The sequence below is a fragment of the Procambarus clarkii genome, chromosome 51 (genome assembly GCF_040958095.1).
Source record: "Procambarus clarkii isolate CNS0578487 chromosome 51, FALCON_Pclarkii_2.0, whole genome shotgun sequence".
NCBI classification, from domain to species: domain Eukaryota; kingdom Metazoa; phylum Arthropoda; class Malacostraca; order Decapoda; family Cambaridae; genus Procambarus; species Procambarus clarkii.
The window spans coordinates 24114315-24138229 of NC_091200.1; the positions used below are offsets into that span (position 1 = coordinate 24114315).

Sequence of the window (23915 nt, forward strand, 5' to 3'; positions counted from 1 at the left end):
TATATATAGAGAGAGAGAGAGAGAGAGAGAGAGAGAGAGAGAGAGAGAGATATATATATATTTATATATATATATATATATATATATATATATATATATATATATATATATATATATATATATATATATATATATATATTGTGACGGGAAAGTGTTGGAGTGTAGATGTTTGGCAGTCCTCCAATGGCAGGTGTCAATGCCTGGTCACACATATAAAAAAAGATAGACTGCTTGCCTGTTGTCTGTGGTAAGTGAGAGGGAGGAACACGTAAAACACAAAGTATGAACAATGAAACTTTAATATATTTACTTTAAACATAAATGAAAATAAAGACAAATTTCGGGGAATGAAAAGTACAATTAAATAACAAAGATAAATGCAAAGACAATGTGAGACACAATAGTATAAAGGTGAAATAGTAAAATGGTGCTGAGAATATCGGCTATGGCTGAAACTTCCCTTCGTATACAAGCCAGTGAACTTAGTATGCCAGAGAGAGATGTCAACTCTAAGAGCACAAAGAATATTCTGAAGTTGATAGCTGGTCAGGGCTCCGACGTCGATTCAGGTAGATGGCGCGGAGGTGCAGTGTGCAGGTGCGCGGTCGGCGAGTCACCAATCAGGAGCAGGCAGGCTGGAATCGGTAGTTTGCTGGTTGACGACAAGCCGGCGTGGAGTAGGGGAGATCTTGGGTACGTTTTGCCTCCTGGTCTAAACGTTTTGTGCTACCGGTGGACGTATCTTGAATGTAGCACCTTATACTTGTTAACTGGACGTAACTTGAGGTAGGGAAGAGAAGGCTCAATCTCTCTAGAAAGAGATTATCGTCACAATATATATATATATATATATATATATATATATATATATATATATATATATATATAATATATATATATAATATATATATATATATATATATATATATATATATATATTATATATATATATATATATATATATATATATAATATATATATATATATATATATATATATATATATATATATATATATATATATATATATATATATATATATATATATATATATATATATGCGGAAAATCCACAGAGAAATATGAAATGAGGTGAACGTTTTGGCTTGTTAAAGCCTTTGTCAACACCATACTGACTGAAAAGTACTCTGGTGTCAGTCTGGTGTTGACGAAGGCTTTAACAAGCCGAAACGTTCACCTCATTTCATATTTCTCTGTGGATTTTCCGCATAAAATGATCAGTGTTTTGTGATCTTCAATTGCATATATATATATATATATATATTGACAGAATCCTATTTTTTTAGGACGGAGCCTGTTGCCCCACCGAGGGAGGGGTGACCACTCATAATAAGGAAGCTGACAAGCATTCTCCTACAAAGAAATTCAAATTAAGAGATGAAGAGGTAGATTAAGAGGTCGAGATGGAGGTCATCTCAGACGGTGTGGTAGAGAAGGCACTTGTCTTTGAAGATGTGGTTGAACAAGCAAAACGTCCAGAGGTACAGAATGAACCAGAGGGGGAGCAGAGCGATATACCAGAATAACAACAATGACATCTTTATTAGGGACTTTGTATAGTAGTGCAATTAATAAACTTTTAATCAATTGATTGATTTTTCTTTTCCTTATTGAATAATTGTAGCTATAGGATGGATGAAAACACACTCTCTCACTCAGTTAAACAAGGAGACATTGATTCAGTCTTGGGCAGCTTCCACAGACAAATATGATTCTTATACTAACAAAGCCACACAAATACTTACCATCCACTAATGATACCTGAAAACTGATGTCAAACAACGATTAACTCTAATAAGAGAGAAACCATGTAACTCCCAGAGACAAGTAAGATTCTGATAACATCACACAAACTACTTTCTATCTGTTGAGAGGTGGGGCAAAGATCCAAAGCTCAACCCACACACACAGACACAAATGTAAAGCATTAAACATGTTTGATCATTGAGAGGTGACAAATAGGAGAGTACAAATAGGGGAGCTTACACACGCACACACACACACACACACACACACACACACACACACACACACACACACACACACACACACATCTAAGCAATATCTATCTAAGAGTATCTAAGCAATAGGAAGCAGAGAGTTACGGTGAGGGGTGAGACCTCCGATTGGCGTGAAGTCACCAGAGGAGTCCCACAGGGCTATGTACTCGGTCCTACCTTGTTTCTGATATATGTAAATGATCTCCAAGAGGGTATTGATTAATTTCTCTCAATGTTTGCGGACGATGCTAAAATTATGAGAAGGATTAAAACAGAAGAGGACTGTTTGAGGCTTCAAGAAGACCTAGACAAGCTGAAGGAATGGTCGAACAAATGGTTGCTAGAGTTTAACCCAAGCAAATGTAATGTAATGAAGATAGGTGTAGGGAGCAGGAGGCCAGATACAAGGTATCATCTAGATGAAATTCTTCAGAAGTCAGAGAAGGAAAAAGACTTGGGGGTTGATATCACAGCAGACCTGTCTCCTGCAGCACATATCAAGTGGATAACATCAGCGGCACATGCCAGGCTGGCCAACATACGAACGGCATTCAGAAACTTGTGTAAAGAATCATTCAGAACTTTGTATACCACATATGTCAGGCCAATCCTGGAGTATGCAGCCCCAGCATGGAGTCCATATCTAGTCAAGGATAAGACTAAACTGGAAAAGGTTCAAAGATTTGCCACCAGACTAGTACCCGAGCTGAGAGGTATGAGCTACGAGGAGAGACTACGGGAATTAAACCTCACTTCGCTGGAAGACAGAAGAGTTGGGGGGGACATGATCACCACATTCAAGATTCTGAAGGGAATTGATAGGGTAGATAAAGACAGTCTATTTAACACAAGGGGAACACGCACAAGGGGACACAGGTGGAAACTGAGTGCCCAAATGAGCCACAGAGATATTAGAAAGAACTTTTTTAGTGTCAGAGTGGTGGACAAATGGAATGCATTAGGAAGTGATGTGGTGGAGGCTGACTCCATACACAGTTTCAAGTGTAGATATGATAGAGCCCGATAGGCTCAGGAATCTGTACACCTGTTGATTGACGGTTGAGAGGCGGGACCAAAGAGCCAGAGCTCAACCCCCGCAAACACAACTAGGTGAGTACAACTAGGTGAGTACACAGAAGAGAAGCAGAAGGCCAATATGAAAACAACAGAGAAAGCAAGCAAGCCAGCGACATAGCTAAAACCCAACCCAAATTGCTGCACAGCTACATCAGGAGAAAGACAACAGTGAAGGAACAGGTAATGAAACTGAGGATAGGGGCAGACAGATTCACTACAAACGACAAAGAAGTGTGCGAGGAACTCAATATGAAATTCCAGGAAGTCTTCACATTAGACCAAGGAGATGTTCCACAGATAAGAAAAGGATTAATTAACCAGGCACCACTAAAGGAATTTGAGATTACCAGTGGAGATGTATGAAAGCTTTTGCTAGAGTTGGATGTGACAAAGGCTATAGGTCCAGATGGAATACCACCATGGATACTAAAGGAAGGAGCAGAAGCACTGTACCTGCCACTCTCCATGGTGTATAACATATCACTGATAACAGGTGAACTGCCAAAAATCTGGAAAGCGGCAAACGTGGTCCTGATATATAAAAGGGGGATAGACAGGAGGCACTGAACTACAGGCCAGTGTCCCAAACTTGCATACCATGCAAACTAACGGAGAAAATTGTGCGAAAAATGCTAGTCGAACATCTAGAGCGAAGGAACTTTGTGTGACAACACCAACATGGTTTCAGAGATGGCAAGTCATGCCACACAGGATTATATGAATTCTACGATCAGGCAACCAGAAAAAGGCAGGAAGAGAGGGGTGGGCAGACTTTATACTTTTGGATTGCCAGAAAACCTTTGACACAATGCCACACCAGAGACTAGTGCGAAAACTGGAGGTGCAGGCAGGTGTGAAAGGGAAGGTACTACATTGGATAAGGGAGTACTTAAGTAACAGAAGGCAACGAGTTACTGTGCGGGGTGAGGTATCAGATTGGCGAGACGTCATCAGTGGGGTACTGCAGGGTTCAGTCCTTGGACCCATACTGTTTCTTATATATGTAAATGATCTTCCAGATGGTATAGAATTATTCCTCTCATTGTTTGCTGATGATGCAAAAATTATGAGGAGGATTAACATGGAGGAAGACAGTATGAGACTACTAGATGGCCTAAACAGACAGCATGAATGGTCCAACAAATGTCTACTAAAGTTCAACCCGAGTAAATGTAAGGTAATAAAACTAGGCAGTGGAAACAGGAGGCCAGACACAGAATACAAAATGGGAGATGAAGTCCTTCATGAAACGGACAGAGAGAATGATTTAGGAATTGATATCACACCAACCCTTTCTCCTGAAGCCCACATCAAAAGAATAACATCTGTAGCGTATGCGAGGCTGGCTAACATCAGAACTGCCTTCAGGAACCTGTTTAAGGAATCATTCAGAACTTTGTATACCACGTATGTAAGACCAATCCTGGAGTATGCGGCCCCAACATGGAGCCCGTTCCTTGTCAAGCACAAGACGAAGCTTGAAGAAGTTCAGAGATATGCCACTAGGCATATTTCTGAACTAAGAGATAGTTCTGGCATATCCCAGAACTAAGAGGCATGAGTTACGAAGAAAGGCTGCAAGAAATGCACCTCACGACACTAAAAGACAGAAGAGTAAGGGAAGACATGATCACTACCAACAAAATTCTCAGACCAATTGACAGGGTAGATAAAGATAAACTGTTTAACACGGGTGATACGCGAACAAGGGGACACAGGTGGAAACTGAGTACCCAAATGAGCCACAGGGACGTTAGAAAGAACCTTTTCAGTGTCAGAGTAGTTAACAGATGGAATGCATTAGGTAGTGATGTGGTGGAGGCTGACTCCATACACAGTTTCAAATGTAGATATGATAGAGCCCAGTAGGCTCTGGAATCTGTACATCAGTTGATTGACAGTTGAGAGGTGGGACCAAAGAGCCAGAGCTCAACCCCCACATGCACAATTAGGTGAGTACACACAGACACACACAGTGTGTCAGCCAGCCATGGAGGGAGGGGGTCGCGGGTCACCCGCGCTACAATAAACGCCAATATTTTTGGGTCAATTAAGGCTACGGTGACAGATCACAGATCTAGGGGTATCGCAAAGTGTATAACTGCCGCGAATAGGAAAGGAAAATACTGTGCTATCACTAGAACTTTGTGTTAAACAGTGAATTCACCAGACAGGCCACGTGGGAGGGCCCACGAGGCTTTGTTTACATATTGGGTCAAATGATCAGAGGTACAGTGAAATAATGAACTGTATCACAACAGACACACCGATGCAGTGACTGACTCCAGAGATTTGTGTTGGATAGAGAAGAACCGCCATCATCAATCTACTGGATTAGTGAATCACCACGTAGGAGGCGACGACGGATCACTTCGTCATCCAGCATCGTAATCATTCACCTGGTTGTGTGAGCGGGAGGCTGACAGGTAGGTACTCCTCTCTAGTCAATGCTGCAGGTGTACAGAGTGAGGTAAAATATTATCAAATTCTTGTTCAGTATATCATATACATATAAAATATCAAAGTGACACATTTTGGGTAGAGGTTGACATTTTACTGGACCCTGTAACACACGCATGCACCCATACACGCACGCACACACTTACGTTTGCAAACACACACGCACATGCAAAAACAAACACACACACACACACATACGTCCAGTCAAGCTAGAAAGGATTAACACCTTTCGTGGAAAGGGGATAAAACCTCACTCATATTCCACCCCCTCTCTTACCCCCCCTATCATGCTAACCCAATACACTCCCCCCCCCCACTCCCACTCCCCACACACTGTCTATCTCTCTCTCCTTCTTTCCCAATTTCCCTCTCTCCTCCTCTCTCCTTCTCCCACACACACAAAAACACACACACACACACACACACACACACACACACACACACACACACACACACACACACACACACACACACACACAAACACATACACATACACACACACACACACACACAAACACACACACACAGGTAACAGGGACAGCAACTGGAGCTCACTGGGAACCCAGGTAAACCGCTAATCCCCCTGCCATAATCTGAACACAACACCTAACCCACCTCCACTTAACCCCCATCACATGCACACACACACCTCTCTCTCTCTCTCTCTCTCTCTCTCTCTCTCTCTCTCTCTCTCTCTCTCTCTCTCTCTCTCTCTCTCTCTCTCTCTCTCTCTCTCTCTCTCTCTGTCTCTCTCTCTCTCTCTCTCTCTCTCTCTCTCTCTCTCTCTCTCTCTCTCTCTCTCTCTCTCTCTCTCTCTCTCTCTCTCTCTCTCTCTCTCTCTCTCTCTCTCATGCTCTCTCTCTCATGCTCTCTCTCTCATGCTCTCTCTCTCATGCTCTCTCTCTCCTGTGCTCTCTCTCTCCTGTGCTCTCTCTCTATCTTACTCTCTCTCTATCTTACTCTCTCTCTATCCTACTCTCTCTCTCGACAAGGGAAAAAATGGCAGGACGCAACAGGGACACAGGGAATAGTCGAAGTGACCAAACGAAGGAAATGTTAACCCAAGTTCTGGAGGAATTCAGGAGGGAGATTCATCGTCGGAGGAGGATTACAATTAACAACCTGCAAAGTGAGCTGACATCAGCAAGAGAGATCAAATCCCTCACAGAGAAAAATAAAGAGACAGAGCATCAGATTATCATCCAAAGGGAAGGTGGAAATGTTACTTTGGAAGGTAATCCCTCTGTACCTAAAACATTTGGGGAAAGACTAAGAAAGAGCTCAGAAGCAATGGATACAGTGAGGGAGGTAGCCATGCAAGCAGCTACCTCACAGGAAGCAGCAAGGTGCACCAGTCAGCTGCTGGAGAGAAAAAGATCAGTGGTAGTTGTAGGCATCAAAGATCAGGAAAGATCCAACAGGCAGGAATGGAATAGCAAGGATAGAGAGACAGTACATGGGCTACTGAAGGGGTTACAGATGGAAGGGACTGAAAAAAAAATTGAGAAGGTTTTCAGGTTGGGCTGGTACAACAAGGACAGAAACCGACTTGTAAAGGTGGTGTTTACAAATGAAGCCACGAAGGAGGATATTCTTGAAAGGAAGAGTCATCTGCAATATGTGGAGGGATACAAAAAAGTATTCCTGCAGAGGGACAAGATGAAGGAGGAGATGACCAGGGCAGCAGAGGCAAGGAGGAAGCGCAGGGAGAGAGGAGTAAACCAGGAAATTGCAGCCCCCAATGCAACAGTCCCAGAGACAAGAAGGGAACCCAAAACCAGCACCCCAGCATCACCAGAGGGGAGGGCAACACCACCACCCCCTCTGCATAGAAACCCTCCCTTCCCCCTCACCCTACCTGCCCCCACTCAAATGATCACCGAACCCTCCCTCCCCCCCACCCCATTCTGACCCTGTCACCCCTCCCCCCATTTCCACCATGTCCCCCCCCCACCCGCCTTTCCCCCATCCCCCTTCATCCCATACCCTCCCTATACCTTTTCCCTCCTCACCCTGTATCCTCCATGTCCCCCCTATCTCCTTAACCCACACCCTACCTATCCCCTCTTCCCTTTAACCCCCACCCCCCACCCCAAAATCCTCTGAGACCCTGCAAACCACCTCACAGATCTTCTCACCCAGGGAACAGCTTCCCACACCAGCAGAATGCTCGCCAAGAAAGGGGACAAGAAAATGAACAGAAGAAAGTGAGCTTCAAGGCAATGTACATAAATGGGATTACAAATAAAACAAGTGAACTCGGAGAATGGGCATTACAAGAAAACCCAGACATAATAGCACTCACAGAAACAAAGCTAACGAAAACCATAACAAATGCAGTGTTTCCACAAGGCTACTATCTAGTGAGGAAAGAGAGGGAAGGGAGAGGAGGAGGTGGTGTAGCTTTGCTAATAAGAGAAGGTTGGAGTTTTGAAGAAATGGTAATTCAGAACTGTGAAGGTTTCAGTGACTACATATCAGGCACCATAGCAACTGGAGGACAGAAAATTATAGTAGAAGCCATATATAAACCCCCACCGAACGACAGAAGACACAGACAGAAATATGATAGTAACAACTTAATCTTTATATGATAGTAACAATGAAACAAGAAATATGATAGTAACAACTTATTTCTTTGTTAACGATTCTTCGCGGCAGGGGATCGTATTCCAGGGACCTGCCCGAAACGCTACGCGTACTAGTGGCTGTACATGAATGTAACAACTCTTGTATATATCTCAAAAAAAAAAAAAAAACTTGGCCACCATCAATATAATAGAGAGAGCAGCTTCTGTGGCTAGCAGGAACGGATCCAGAATACTAATCATGGGAGACTTCAACCATGGGAAGATAGATTGGGGGAACAGAGACCCACATGGAGGACCAGACACATGGAGAGCTAAGCTGCTGGATGTAGCAACAAGAAACTTTCTAAGTCAACACGTCAAGGTACCGACAAGAATGAGAGGAGGGGATGAACCAGCCTTACTTGATCTGATATTTACCCTAAATGAGTCGGATATAAGGAAAGTTAAGTTGAAAGCCCCCTTGGTTATGAGTGATCATAGTGTATTGAGCTTTGAGTACCTGGTTAAAATAGGTATTATCACCCCCCAAAAAAGAACTGGGAAACAAAGGCCTGGCGTACTGAAAAGGAAACTATGAGGAGATGAATAAATTCTTAGGGGATATACATTGGGACACAGAACTCAGAACCAAGTCTGTACAAGATATGATGGACTATGTCACCCAAAAGTGTCAAAAGACTTTAAGAAGGTTTGTCCCAGCCCAACAGGAAAAAACAGAGAAGCAAATGAAGAATCCGTGGTTTAATAGGGAATGTATGAAAGCAAAGAAGCTGAACAAAAGTTCATGGAGGAACTTCCGTAATAACAGAACACCAGAAAGTAGAGAGAGATACCAGAGAACCAGGAACAAGTATGTTAGTGTGAGAAGAGCCGCTGAGAAAAGGTATGAAAATGATGTAGCTAATAAAGCCAAGACCGAACCAAAGCAACTTCACAGTCACATCAGGAGGTAGACAACAGTGAAGGAACAGGTGATGAAACTTAGGGTGGGCGAGGACAGGTACATAGAGAATGACAAAGAGGTGTGTGAAGAACTCAACAAAAGGTTCCAGGAGGTCTTTACAATAGAACAGGGAGAAGTCACGGCGCTAGGAGAGGTGGCAACAAACCAGGTGACCTTGGAAAGGTTCGAAATTACAAGAGATGAGATCAAGAAGCACCTATTGGAACTGGATGTGAGAAAAGCTGTTGGGCCGGACGGAATCTCACCATGGGTTTTGAAAGAGTGTGCAGGAGCACTTTGCTTTCCACTTTCCATAGTGTATAGTAGGTCACTGGAAACGGGAGACCTACCAGAAATATGGAAGACTGCTAATGTAGTACCAACATACACAAAGGGTGACAGACATGAGGCACTGAACTACAGGCCAGTGTCCTTAACTTGTATACCATGCAAGGTGATGGAGAAGATTGTGAGAAAAAACCTAGTAACACATCTGGAGAGAAGAGACTTCGTGACAACCCATCAACATGGGCTCAGGGAGGGTAAATCTTGCCTTACAGGCTTGATAGAATTCTACGATCAGGTGACAAAGATTAAGCAAGAGAGATAAGAATGGGCGGACTGCATTTGTTTGGACTGTCAGAAAGCCTTTGACACAGTACCCCATAAATGGTTGATGCATAAGTTGGAGAAACAGGCAGGAGTAACTGGTAGGGTGCTCCAGTGGATAAGGGAGTACCTAAGCAATAGGAAGCAAAGAGTTACAGTGAGGGGTGAGACCTCAGAATGGCGTGAAGTCACCAGTGGAGTCCCACAGGGCTCTGTACTCGGACCTATCCTGTTTCTGATATACGTAAATGATCTCCCAGAGGGTATAGACTCATTCCTCTCAATGTTTGCTGACGACGCCAAAATTATGAGAAGGATTAAGACAGAGGAGGACAGCTTGAGGCTTCAAGAAGACCTGGACAAGCTGCAGGAATGGTCGAACAAATGGCTGTTAGAGTTTAACCCAAGCAAATGTAATGTAATGAAGCTAGGGGTAGGAAGCAAGAGACCAGATACAAGGTATCATTTGGGCGATGAAATACTTCAAGAGCCAGAGAGAGAAAAAGATCTGGGGGTTGATATTACGCCAGACCTGTCCCCTGAAGCTCATATCAAGAGGATAACATCAGCAGCATATGCCAGGTTGGCTAACATAAGAACGGCCTTTAGAAACTTGTGTAAGGAATCTTTCAGAACATTATATACCACATATGTCAGACCAATCCTGGAGTATACGGCTCCAGCATGGAGTCCATATACAGTCAAGCATAAGACTAAACTGGAAAAGGTTCAAAGGTTTGCCACCAGACTGAGAGGTATGAGCTACGATACCTGGTTGATGGGGTTCTGGGAGTTTTTTTTTATTTTTTTGAGATATATACAAGAGTTGTTACATTCTTGTACAGCCACTAGTATGCGCAGCGTTTCGGGCATGTCCCTGGAATACGATCCCCTGCCGCGAAGAATCGTTTAAACAAAGAGGAGTGTTCTTCTACTCTTCCAAGTTCTTCTACTCCCCAAGCCCGGCCCGAGGCCAGACTTGACTTGTGAGAGTTTGGTCCACCAGGCTGTTGCTTGGAGCAGCCTGCAGGCCCCCATACCCACCACAGCCCGGTTTGTCCGGCACTCCTTGAAGGAAACAATCTAGTTTCCTCTTGAAGATGTCCACGGTTGTTCCTGCAATATTTCTGATGCTCGCTTGTAGGACGTTGAACAACCGTGGACCTCTGATGTTCATACAGTGTTCTCTGATTGTGCCCATGGCACCTCTGCTCTTCACCGGTTCTATTCTGCATTTTCACCCATGTCGTTCACTCCAGTACGTTGTTATTTTACTGTGCAGATTTTGGACCTGTCCCTACAGTATTTTCCTTGTGTATATTATTTGATATCTCTCTCGTCTTCTTTCTAGTGAGTACATTTGGAGAGCTTTGAGACGATCCCAATAATTGAGGTGCTTTATCTCGTCTATGCATGCCGTATATGTTCTCTGTATTCCTTCTATTTCAGGAATCTCCTGCTCTGAAGGGGGAAGTGAGTACTGAGCAGTACTCAAGACAGAACAACACAAGTGATTTGAAGAGTACATCCATTGTGATGAGATCTCTGGACTTGAAGGTTCTCGTAATCCATCCTATCATTTTTCCAACCCGTTCACGCACTTTCGTATAGTCAATATTGACTTATTAAATAAGTGCATATGTGACATACTAAACATACTAGTTTACCTTGAAAAGCTTCATAGAAAACACCGACCTTACCTAACCTTCTTAGTATGTTAAGACAAGCATTTAATTGCTTTTTAATTACAATTATTACTTAACCTATACCTATAATAGGTATAGGTAACCTATACCTATTATACTAATTTAATTGTTTTGTAATTACAATTATTACTTAACCTATACCTATAATAGGTATAGGTAACCTATACCTATAATAGGTTAAGTAATAATTGTAATTACGAAGCAATAAGATGCTTATCTTAACATATTAAGAAGGTTAGGTAAGGTCGGTGTTTTCTATGAAGCTTTTCAAGGTAAACTAGTATGTTTAGTATGGCAGTGGTTTTCGCTTTCGATTTAGCATATGTGAAGAAATATTTTGGGTTTTTCTTTATTTCTTGAATTGCTTTCTGTTCTAGTTACCTTTCTTCAGTCTGATTGGAATGCTTCAGTTTCTGTTCGATTTCTTCAATCTCCCTGTTTAAATTTTTCTTCTTTGTATGGAGAGTCGTGTCTGCTTAAGCATTTCCGTTAATTTCTTCCTTCCTTTGTAATGTCGTCTGCGTTCTCTTTCTTCATTTGACCTCTTTCTGGCTTTCCTCAAAGGAACATGTTTCAGACAGACTTGATATGCTTCAGAAGTCAGTTTTTCTATTCCTTGTGTAGGATTTTTATTTTTTAGAACATTTTCCCATTGAATGTTTGTAAATTCCCTGTTCATTTTCTCCCAGTTTATCCTCTTATTATTAAAATTGAATTTATTGAATAACCCTTCTCACTTGTTGTTTCTCTTGGGCCTACTACCGTTATTAATGTTAGTTTGCACTTCAATGAGCTTGTGGTCCGAGTACGTAGTATCTGAGACAGTAAAGTCTCTGATTCGCTCCTCATTGTTCGTGAATATCAGGTCCAGCGTGTTCTCATTCCTAGTTGGTTCTATAATCTGCTGACTGAGCGAGAATTTGTCACAGAATCTCAGTAGTTCTCTGACCTGTGGTTGGTTATTTCCAGGTTGATTTCCTGCTATAATGTTATTGTTTACTATTCTCCATTTTAAACTGGGTAGATTGAAGTCTCCGAGGAAGATGATATCTGGTACTGGGTTTGCTAGGTTATCAAGGATAACCTAGCAAACCTCTATTTTGTGGATCTGTTCAGCGAATTCCTCAACTGTTGCATCTGGCGGTTTGTATATTAAAATAATAAGTAGATTCATATTTTCTACCTTGATTCCAAGTACCTCTACCACCTCATTGAACCAGTTCAGGAGCTCTGTCTCTGTTCAGGAGTCTCTACAAGGAGAGACTACGGGAATTAAACCTCACTTCGTTGGAAGACAGAAGAGTTAGGGGCTACATGATCACCACATTCAAGATTCTCAAGGGAATCAACAGGGTTGATAAGACAGGCTATTTAACGCAAGGGGCACAGACACTATGGGACACAGGTGGAAACTGAGTGCCCAAATGAGCCACAGAGATATTAATTAAAAAGAACTTTTTTAGTGTCAGCGTGGTTGACAAATGGAATGCATTAGGAGGTAATGTGGTGGAGGCTGACTCCATACACAGTTTCAAGTGTAGATATGATAGAGCCCAATAGGCTCAGGAACCTGTACACCTGTTGATTGACAGTTGAGAGGCGGGACCAAAGAGCTAGAGCTCAACCCCCACAAACACAACTAGGTTAGTACACACGAGTGGGATGGCTCGTACAAAGGTGTGGTGGATTGCGGGTGACGAAATGGATGACTAGGCGAGGTGAAATTCATTGTCCCAAAGAGCGGGGTAATTCTCACTCAGTTACTACCAGAGACTTCTACAAATCACTGGATAGCCTTCCACATTTCCACTGCTGCCAGATATCTTGGTCAATATAACAGATGACCTCAGATGTTGACAATAAACATGGATCACAAGTGCAGACTAGTTGCACCTGCTAGACCGCATGTTTGACACACTCTCAGTACTCTCATAAATATCAAAATACCATCTCGCCGCGACTCTTGACCCGGCCAGACGGATTCGCAGTTACGGCATGATAACGGATGTTTTATTTAATGGTCGCTATAGACCGTGCTGATTCATGGCTCGGAGGAGCCACGAGATAGCATGTCTCTCCAACACAACGACCCCAGGCAGACTTCCCTGACGTGCTCGGGCAGGTGTGGAGCACGCTGCCTTCCCTCTCTTTTACTTAACCAATGAGAGAGCAAAGCACCTACTCTTCCTAGGTATACCGAGTGATTATATATGTAAGAGCTATCAATGAGTGCTTTTTCCCTCGTGTTATGCGACTCTAGTGACGTGACATCACAGCACGGGAGGTCTACTTGGCTGACTTCACCGCCTGCCAGCCGTGTTGCTCCCAGCGAGAACCGTTAGCAAATCAAATCAAATCAAATGTTTATTTAGGTAAGGTACATACATACAAGAGATTTTACAAAGAGTGATGAATTTATAGATAGGGCTAGTACATACAATGCCTAAAGCCACTATTACGCAAAGCGTTTCGGGCATGAAAAACTTAAATGACTAAAGCTTAATACTAATTGAGCATAAAGAATAAAATGAAAACATGGAATGAAAACATAGCTGAAAAAGCAGCACAAATACAATTCTGTCGACAAACAGCGCTCTTTAAAAAAAACAGATATTGGTTGACAATAGAGGGGTAAGATAGGCTACAGGGAATTTATTAGGTATAGCTTCGTTTTTATCTTAAACTGGTTGAGAGAGGTACAGTCTTTAACATGGTTGGGAAGGTCATTCCACAATCTGGGTCCCTTGATTTGTAGAGCACTTCTAGTTCGATTAAGTCGTACTCTAGGAATATCAAAACTGTATTTATTTCTGGTGTGGTGCTCATGGGTTCTGTTACAACCTTCTATGAAGCTTTTGAGGTCAGGATTGGCATTACAGTTCAGCGTTTTATATATGTATAATACACATGAGAGAATGTGCAGTGACTTAATGTCTAACATATTCAGAGATTTGAGTAGGGGTACCGAGTGATGTCTGGAGCCAGAGTTGGATATTGTCCTAATAGCAGCTTGGTGTTGAGTAATTAGAGGACGTAAATGATTTTGGGTAGTAGAACCCCAAGCACAAATACCATAGTTGAGATATGGATAGATGAGGGAGTAATAGAGAGTCACCAGGGCAGGGCGGGGTACATAATATCTGATCTTAGAAAGAATGCCACAGTTTTTTAAACTTTTTTTTATATATTTAGATTGTGTCCCTGGAAATTCAGCTAGTGGTCAAAGCTTACTGACCACAACTCCCCCTCTGCGACTCACTGCACATTTTACATGTAAAACATACTAAATGCTGTATCTACTCTCACAGAGTAGTTACAGCTGCCTTTAGTCTCAATGGAATGGTCTGGGGCCAGGCTGTCCCTAGACACCAAACAAACGATGTTTCGTGAAAGAATTACCACAAATAGGTCCCGTGCACCCCTGATGTACCTCATGTCCTAGTGTGTGCATACCACTACACAAAAGTCCAGAATTTTACCATCAATTACCATATTTTTGTAACATTTAATAGAACGTTATATAGTGAATATTTATTTGAATGTGAATATGAAAATGTATATTAGTTTTTCATATACATTTCTAACCAACTTCAAGTTCAAGAATGTTTATTGAGACAAGAAAGAAATAAATCTCAAAGGGATGGAGTAGCTTAGGCTATTCTACCCCCCACATTTCTAATCTATGCTTGAAATGTAAATCTCTCAAACAAATTTAATTATCGGAGTTCACTGTAGAGTTTTCATCTAACTGGCAATATTATACAGAGGCAAATTAAACACATTGTGTTCTAGAGAATAATGAAACGAAAATATAATTAATAATCACACTATAAACTTATCATATTGTTCCAGTTGCTTATCCTTTTTTTCTATCGAGACAAGGTGGATAGCTTCCAAGTCAACCCGACCAGTCAATGATCGGGTTGACATAACACTTGTGTCTCAACATGACTTGAGGTGTCCGGTATTGACCACAGACGGGCACAGACAGTTGTTAGAGTGCTACAACCTTCATGCTCAATTACAGGGCCCCGGTTTCTGCGCGTGTGCATTGACCCGTTGTTTGGATTGACTGTTACAGTTTTCGTGATGGCCAGTGTGGGAAATTTTTACCCACCATATCTAATTATCATCTAAGAAATGTATAAATTCTGTATCATATCAAAATCATATCTAATATCATATCAAATCGTATCAAAATCATATCTAATATCATATCAAATCGTATCAAAATCATATCAGAATCATAATAGATTCATTATACAGTTTGATCCTAGAAGATAATGCCACTTGGATCCCGTATGCCATAGGGCCCTATAGATGCCTACGTGACTTTGTGCATGATCTCTTATGGATCCAGAAGCTTCTAGAAGGATTTTTTAATTAAAAAATTATTGGAACATTGATTCAATATCCGGTAGGGATAAAAATCGAATCCTTAATAAGAATCAGTGGTACTATCAAGTACTACTTATAATCTTTATATCCTATACCTAATTATATTATAATCACATCTTATCTCAATCATAAGTCTAGACCGTAAAAATAATCAATCAATATTCATAGAAGACTTCCGTGCTCTGGGAGCATGGGAGGGGATCTGGGGCAGAAGCGCCCACAAGAGCCGAGGGGGGCCGCGCATTTGCTGACAACTGTGAACACGTGTGACGGATCCTTAGAGAACATTACCAGCTCAAGGACACCTTATCTAATACACCTTATCTAATATAATAAGACACCTTATTAACATTAAAAAAACTTGGAGCACAATTTCACAAATATTGGGATCAAAGAAGATTTTAAATAACAAACCAACACTCCTGTCCAGTAACGTTGGTCAGCTTTCAGCCTCTGATTCTGCTATTGAGTTCAATAGGTTCTTCTCTTCCATTGGGTCATCCCTTGCAAATGATATTCCATCTTCCAGTACTGACGTTGATGACTATCTTACAGGTAACTATCCACAGTCTCTGTACCTAAAGCCTACTAACTCCACTGATGTCAATGAGATAATCCTTTCCCTTAAAACCAAGTCTAGTGCCCTCGAGGAGATACCAACTTTAATTTACAAAAAACCTTCAGATCTTTAGCCCCTACTATTGCAGTGCTCCTCTACAAGTCACTTGAACTCCAAACCTTTCCAGACATTCTAAAAAAAACAAGAGGTAATGCCAATCCCTGTCCACAAATGTGGTGATCACACAGATGTTAACAACTACAGACCTTTATCAATCCTGCCTAACTTGTCAAAAATATTCGAAAAACTAATCTACAAGCAGCTTTACTCTTTTCTAGCCAAACACAATATACTTAGCTCTTGTCAATATGGCTTCAGACCCAAAAAAAGCACTAACGATGCACTTATTAGTATGATTAACTTGATTCACGCAGCTCTTGATAAAAAGGAGTTCCCTTTTGGGTTATTTGTGGACCTGCGTAAGGCTTTTGACACTGTCAACCACCAAAACCCTCTTCTTAAATTACATCATTATGGAGTCAGAGGACATTCCCTGCAATACCTCAAATCTTATCTTACTGACAGGCTCCAGTATGTTTCTGTGAATAATACAATTTCTCCCACCCTACCCATCAACATTGGTGTTCCTCAGGGCAGCATACTTGGCCCTCTCCTCTTTCTCATCTACATTAATGACCTTCCAAATGCCTCCCAACACCTCAAACCCATTCTATTTGCTGACGACACAACCTTCATTTACTCCAGTCCTGACCCCCTTGCTCTAAATGTCACAGTAAATACTGAGCTAGAGAAAGTCCATCTTTGGCTAACTGCCAACAAACTCACCCTTAACATTGACAAAACGTTTTATATTCTGTTTGGCAATAAATCCTCTAATCATATAAATCTCAAAATAAACAATACCCAAATTTGTTACAAATTAGATGGCAAATTCCTTGGCGTTCTCATCGACCACAAGCTGAATTTCCAGGGACACACTCTAAATATATCAAAAAAAGTTTCAAACACTGTTGGCATTCTTTCTAAGATCAGATATTATGTACCCCGCCCTGCCCTGGTGACTCTCTATTACTCCCTCATCTATCCATATCTCAACTATGGTATTTGTGCTTGGGGTTCTACTATCCAAAATCATTTACGTCCTCTAATTACTGAACACAAAGCTGCTATTAGGACAATATCCAACTCTAGCCCCAGACATCACTCGGTACCCCTACTCAAATCTCTGAATATGTTAGATATTAAGTCATTGCACATTCTCAACTCTGAAGGTTGTAACAGAACCCATGAGCACCACACCAGAAATAAATACAGTTTTGATATTCCTAGAGTACGACTTAATCATACTAGAAATGCTCTTCAAATCAAGGGACCCAGAATGTGGAATGATCTTCCCAATCATGTTAAATACAGTACCTCTCTCAACCAGTTTAAGATAAAAACGAAGCACTACCTAATAAATTCCCTGTAACCTACCTTACCCCTCTGTTGTCAACCCATGTATGTTTTTTTGTTTTTTTTTTTAAACAACGCAGTTTGAATGTAATTTTCTGTAATAATTTGTAATTGTATTTGTGCTGCTTTTTCAACCATGTTCCCCCCTCTTTTACCTCTATTTTTATTTGTTCTCAACACATTTTATTCTTTTTACTCATTAGTTTTAAGTTTTAGTCATTAATGTTTTTCCTGCCCGAAACGCTTTGCGTAATAGTGGCTTTAGGCATTGTATGTACTAGCTCTATCTTTTAACCCAACAAACTTTGTAAAATCTCTTTATGTATGTACCTTACCTAAATAAACATTTATTTATTATTTATTTATTTATTTAATATCTTTATCACCAGTGAACACTCTCTAGAACTGCGGGAGTTCCTGGACAATATCTACAAGGAAAATCCTAGAACATTTATATAAAATAGGAGTGTATAGTGGAGCTCACAGTGACACGGTTTCCACCACCTTCATTCCTAATCTTCATCAACTATCATTCTTCTGCAACTGCAGGGACAATCACATAGCAATGCTACCAGATCAACATACAGCAAAGCTGTGACATAAAATATCGTGCCTAAACTCAACAACAACAACAGAACTGTAGGAAATAAAACTCCCAAGACAGATAAGACAAAATGAGTTGCAAGTGCCCTAAAATGTTTATTCTGTCAAGAAGCACATACCATTTATCAATGCACAGTTTATGAAGACCGTGCCAGTCGAATCAATCGACTGAAATCTCTGAACAGGTGCATCCGTTGTCTACGGAAGCACGATACAAGTGAATGTAATACTCAGTTGCAGAACTGCCAATATTGTCATAAAAGTGTACATCACACAGCACTCTGTGGTGATATCAACACTCAATCCAGATCACAGACATCCAATAATCAACTTGCATCTCAGGCAAAGCCAAAAAATGATAATACCACAACAGCCGTACAATTCTGTACAGTAATGAGTAATGTCAATGCCTTAGATACAGAAATTGTTTCAACAGCCATATTGCCTACTGCACAGCTAGAACTATGCAATCAAGGAATTTGTATTTCAAACAAGAGGCTTTTTTGATCAAGGTTCACAGAAAACCTTTATCAGTAAAAAGATGGCAGAAGATTTACAACTTAAATCTTCAAAGCAAATATCTACAGCCATATCAGTTTTTTTTTACCAGTTCAGGTCGTAGAACCTTTCCGGTAGTACAACTCATTGTCTGTCTAGGTACATCGCAAAGGACAGTCGAAGCCATAGTAGTTGATAAAATTCCTACTGAAATGGAAGTGACTGGTCTGGCAGCAACAATTAAATTCCTAAAAGAAAAAGGAATCCAATTAGCAGATCCTCTACTCGATTCTGACTACATAGGGAATATCGGAATCCTGATTGGAGCTGACTACTATCATCGATTCATTCTGGGATCAGAAGAATGTATGGGTATGAATATACTCAAATCGGCAGGAGGTATATTGATGACAGGACCTATACTAGATCTTGAACCTTCAACTCCTGAAAAATCACATCATATAGAAACTGTAATCGTGGCATGGCTAGGCAAAGAACAGTCACCATTTAATATCCCCCACATGATTGATGATGGATTGGAATCTGTACATCAATTGTGGGAACTTGATGCCATAGGAGTAATTCCTGAACAACCAAGTCCTGATGATGTCTGTGCATACAATCAATACTTAGAAACTGTACAGTACCATGATGGACAGCACTGGGTAAAGCTACCATGGAAAATCAACCATAAAACCTTACTTACCAATTATCACATGGCTTATAGTCAATTTATATCTCAATTAGCAAAGCTAAGAAAAAGGCCTGAGCATTTAAAACTCTATCATGAGATTATTGCTCAACAATTAAAGAATAAATTCATCGAAGTCATGAAACACGACAATAAGCAAACAGGCCATTTTTTTACCACACATGGCTGTAATGAGAGATTCAAAAACGACTCCTTTACGAATAGTTTTTAATTGTAGCTCTTAATCTGGACCCCAAGGAACCAGCCTAAATGATTGTTTGCAAACAGGTCCAAGTCTAACTCAGAAATTGTATGACATACTGTTGAAGTTTAGACTTAACAAATATGCTTATTCAGCAGATATTAGTAAGGCTTTTCTAAGAGTTGGCTTGCAGGAAGAAGATAGAGACTTCACTAAGTTTCTATGGGTAGAGAACCCAGAAGATATCAATAGTCCTATTGCGACTTACAGATTCTCATCCGTTCTTTTTGGCGCGACAAGTAGTCCATTTCTATTGCAAGCAACTCTAGATACTCATTTGAAGAAATCATCAAGTCCGTATAAGGCTGAAATCAGTCAGAATCTATATGTAGATAATTTTCAAGGGACAGTTAACAGTACTACTGAACTGTTACAATTATATCAAGAGGCCAACATGGAACTACAAGGTGCCAACATGCCACTACAATCTTGGGCCTCTAATAATACAACATTGAATAATCAAATAGCAAGAGATTACCCTGAATATCATGTACCAGAATCACAAAAGGTGTTAGGTATGGAGTGGGATTTAATCTCTGACACAATTCAGATCAGAGCTGTACCAGTAAATTATTGTTTTGCTACAAAAAGGGATTTGCTTTCACAAGTTAGCAAAGTATTCAACCCACTTGGTCTACTAAATCCTTTAACTATCAAGTGGCATTTATTGGTACAAGAAGCCTGGAAGACTAAAGTTGGTTGGGATGATCCACTACCAATCCAGTTACAAAAAACTTGGATGGAAGTGGCTCAAGAACAAACTTTAGTTGAAAAGATAATCTTTCTGAGACACATTGTCGAGGAAAATGATGAAGTATCACTACATGTATTCACAGACTTGTCAGCCAAAGCTTTTGGAGCTTGTGCTTACTTAGTGACTTCTAATCAATCATATCTTATCACCTCTAAGGCCAGAGTCGCTCCATTAAAAAAGAGGACTTTGCCTCAGATGGAACTAACTGCATTGCTAACTGGCACACGCTTAGCAGTGCATATCAAACAAGTCTTGTCTACCATGAACATCAAAGATGTCATTATATGGTCTGACAATGAAGCTGTATTGCAATGGGTACGAAACGACAACTGTCCAACTCCATATGTAAAAAATCGCGTCTCGGAAATTAAAGAAATTTCTGCAGGCTTTCAATTGTTGTATTTACCAACAAAAGATAATCCAGCAGATCTTTTATCAAGAGGTATGACATTAAAACAATTTGCAAAGGCAGATATTTGGTTTCATGGGCCTCGATGGTTAGTGAATGGTAGTTGGCCTGAACAACAGCAGTCTCAGTTTAGCAGTCTCCGTGGTGTAGTGGTAAGACACTCGCCTGGCGTTCCGCGAGCGCTATGTCATGGGTTCGTATCCTGGCCGGGGAGGATTTACTGGGCGAAATTCCTTAACTGTAGCCTCTGTTTAACGCAACAGTAAAATGTGTACTTGGATGAAAAAACGATTCTTCGCGGCAGGGGATCGTATTCCAGGGACCTGTCCGAAACGCTACGCGTACTAGTGGCTGTACAAGAATGTAACAACTCTACAACTCTTGTATATATCTAAAAAAAAAAAAAAAAAAAAAAAAAAAAAAAAAAAAAAAAAAGCCACACGTCATCACGACACAAACCATAACTACCACCAGGCAGCAAGCTCAAATATCAGTATTTGATATTACTCGTTACTCCTCGCTCATCAAATTAATCAATGTAACACAGAACGTGTTTCATTATCTCAGGAAAAAAGGTGTAAAATACACTTTTCCTGATGCATTTATCTATTGGGTAAGACATAATTGGGCATTCTTTCTAAGATCAGATATTATGTACCACGCCCTGCCCTGGTGACTCTCTATTACTCCCTTATCTATCCATATCTCAACTATGGTATTTGTGCTTGGGGCTCTACTACCCAAAATCACTTACGTCCTCTAATTACTCAACACAAAGCTGCTATTAGGACAATATCCAATTCTGGCCCCAGACATCACTCGGTACCCCTATTCAAATCCCTGAATATGTTAGACATTAAGTCACTGCACATTCTCTCATGTGTACTATACATATACAAAACGCTAAATTGTAATGCCAATCCTGATCTCAAAAGCTTCATAGAAGGTTGTAACAGAACCCATGAGCACCACACCAGAAATAAATACAGTTTTGATACTCCTAGAGTACGACTTAATCAAACCAGAAATGCTCTACAAATCAAGGGGCCCAGGATGTGGAATGACCTTCCCAACCATGTTAAAGACAGTACCTCTCTCAACCAGTTTAAGTTAAAAACGAAGCTATACCTAATAAATTCCCTGTAACCTACCTTACCTCTCTATTGTCAACCCATGTATGTTTTTTTTTTTTTTTTTTTTTTTTTTTACAATTCAACGCTGTTTTAATGTAATTTTCTGTAATAATTTGTAATTGTATTTGTGCTGTTTTTTCAGCAATGTTCCCCCCTCTTTTACCTCTATTTTTATTTGTACTCAACGCATTTTTTTCTTTTTACCCATTAGTTTTAAGCTTTAGTCAGTAGTGTTTTTTCCTGCCCGAAACGCTTTGCGTAATAGTGGCTTTAGGCATTGTATGTACTAGCTCTTATCTATAAAGCCAACAAACTTTGTAAAATCTCTTTATGTATGTACCTTTGCCTAAATAAAAATCATTATTATTATTATTATTATTATTATTACAAGCCCAGAGAGAAACTTATGGGAATAACTATGAAAATCTTCCACATAAGTTAAAACACAATCTCGGTCTGTGGATAGACCAAGAAAATCACAACATTCTGCGTTGTGGAGGGAGACTTAAACACGCAGATATCAATCTAGATACTGTGCATCCATGGCTTTTACCAAAAAATCATTGGATCACCAGGTTGATTGTGTTACATACACATCAACAAATCATCAAACATGGAGGAGTGTTAGACACACTCACACAAATCAGATAGCAGTACTGGATTCCTCAGGGAAGACAGTCAGTCAAATCAATCTTGAAGAATTGCATGATATGCCGAAGGTATGATGCAAGAACTTGCTCTTATCCAGGGCCACCACCCCTACCAAAGGAACGAGTGGTCCATCTACACCCTTTCAAAACGACAAGAGTAGATTATACAGGAGCAATATATCTAACAGGGACTCCAGATAAACAACCTATCAAGGCATACATCTGTCTGTTCACCTGTGCTACCACCAGGGCAGTACATTTAGAGGTAACACCCGATATGACTGCTCAATCATTTATGCAAGCTTTCCGCAGATTCGCAGCACGCCGATCATGCCCTAAGCTGATGATTTCAGATAACGGAGCAAACTTGGTAGCTGGAGAAGCATGTCTACGGGAAATCTGTTCCCATCCTGCAGTTACTTCCACACTGGAACAGCGTCATTGCAGATGGAAATTTATCCCTCCGAGAGCCCCATGGCATGGAGGATTTTATGAACTGTTAATAGGAACTGTCAAAAGATCCTTGAGAAAATCTCTACACCGTCAGAAAATCAATCTTCAAGAACTCCAGACAGTAATCACGGAAATAGAATCAAGGGTGAATAACCGGCCGTCGACTTACTTGTCTGAGGATCCTACTCAACATGAGCCATTAAGTCCTGCACACCTAATGTATGGAAGACTTCTGACTCCAGTACCATCTCTAGTGGATGATGAGATCAGAGATCCCTCATATGTGGGTCAGAGCGAGTTGGTTCAGGGGTATAAGTATCTGTCCAGCATAATCCAAAAATGGAATGATGTTTGGACAAAAGAATATCTAACATCTCTACGAGAACATCACTATGGGGCCAATGTCCCACATAATATATCTAATCTCCAACCTGGCGATGTTGTCTTGGTAGACAGTGATGGCCCTAGGGCTGACTGGCCATTAGGTAAAGTTGTCTCAGTCCATCCAGATAGCCAGGGGATTCTGAGAATAGTCAAAATCCTGTCTAAAGGAATAACTTCCCTGAAGACATTAGACAAACTCATCCACATGGAATCAGTGAGCCAGCTGCAGTTAGATCCTGA

At 40.8% G+C, this 23915-nt stretch overlaps 1 long non-coding RNA gene across 1 annotated transcript in view; it reads right to left on the reverse strand.

Annotated features, from left to right (window-relative positions):
• Window positions 1-281: 281 nt before the first annotated feature.
• Window positions 282-23915, reverse strand: part of LOC138351849 (uncharacterized) — a 36267-nt gene continuing 12633 nt past the window's right edge. The window contains exons 2-3 of the long non-coding RNA XR_011222629.1: window positions 5364-5546; window positions 282-811 (exon numbers count right to left, since the gene is read on the reverse strand). This is a non-coding gene — a long non-coding RNA (uncharacterized lncRNA). The remainder of the gene's footprint in view (window positions 812-5363; window positions 5547-23915) is intronic.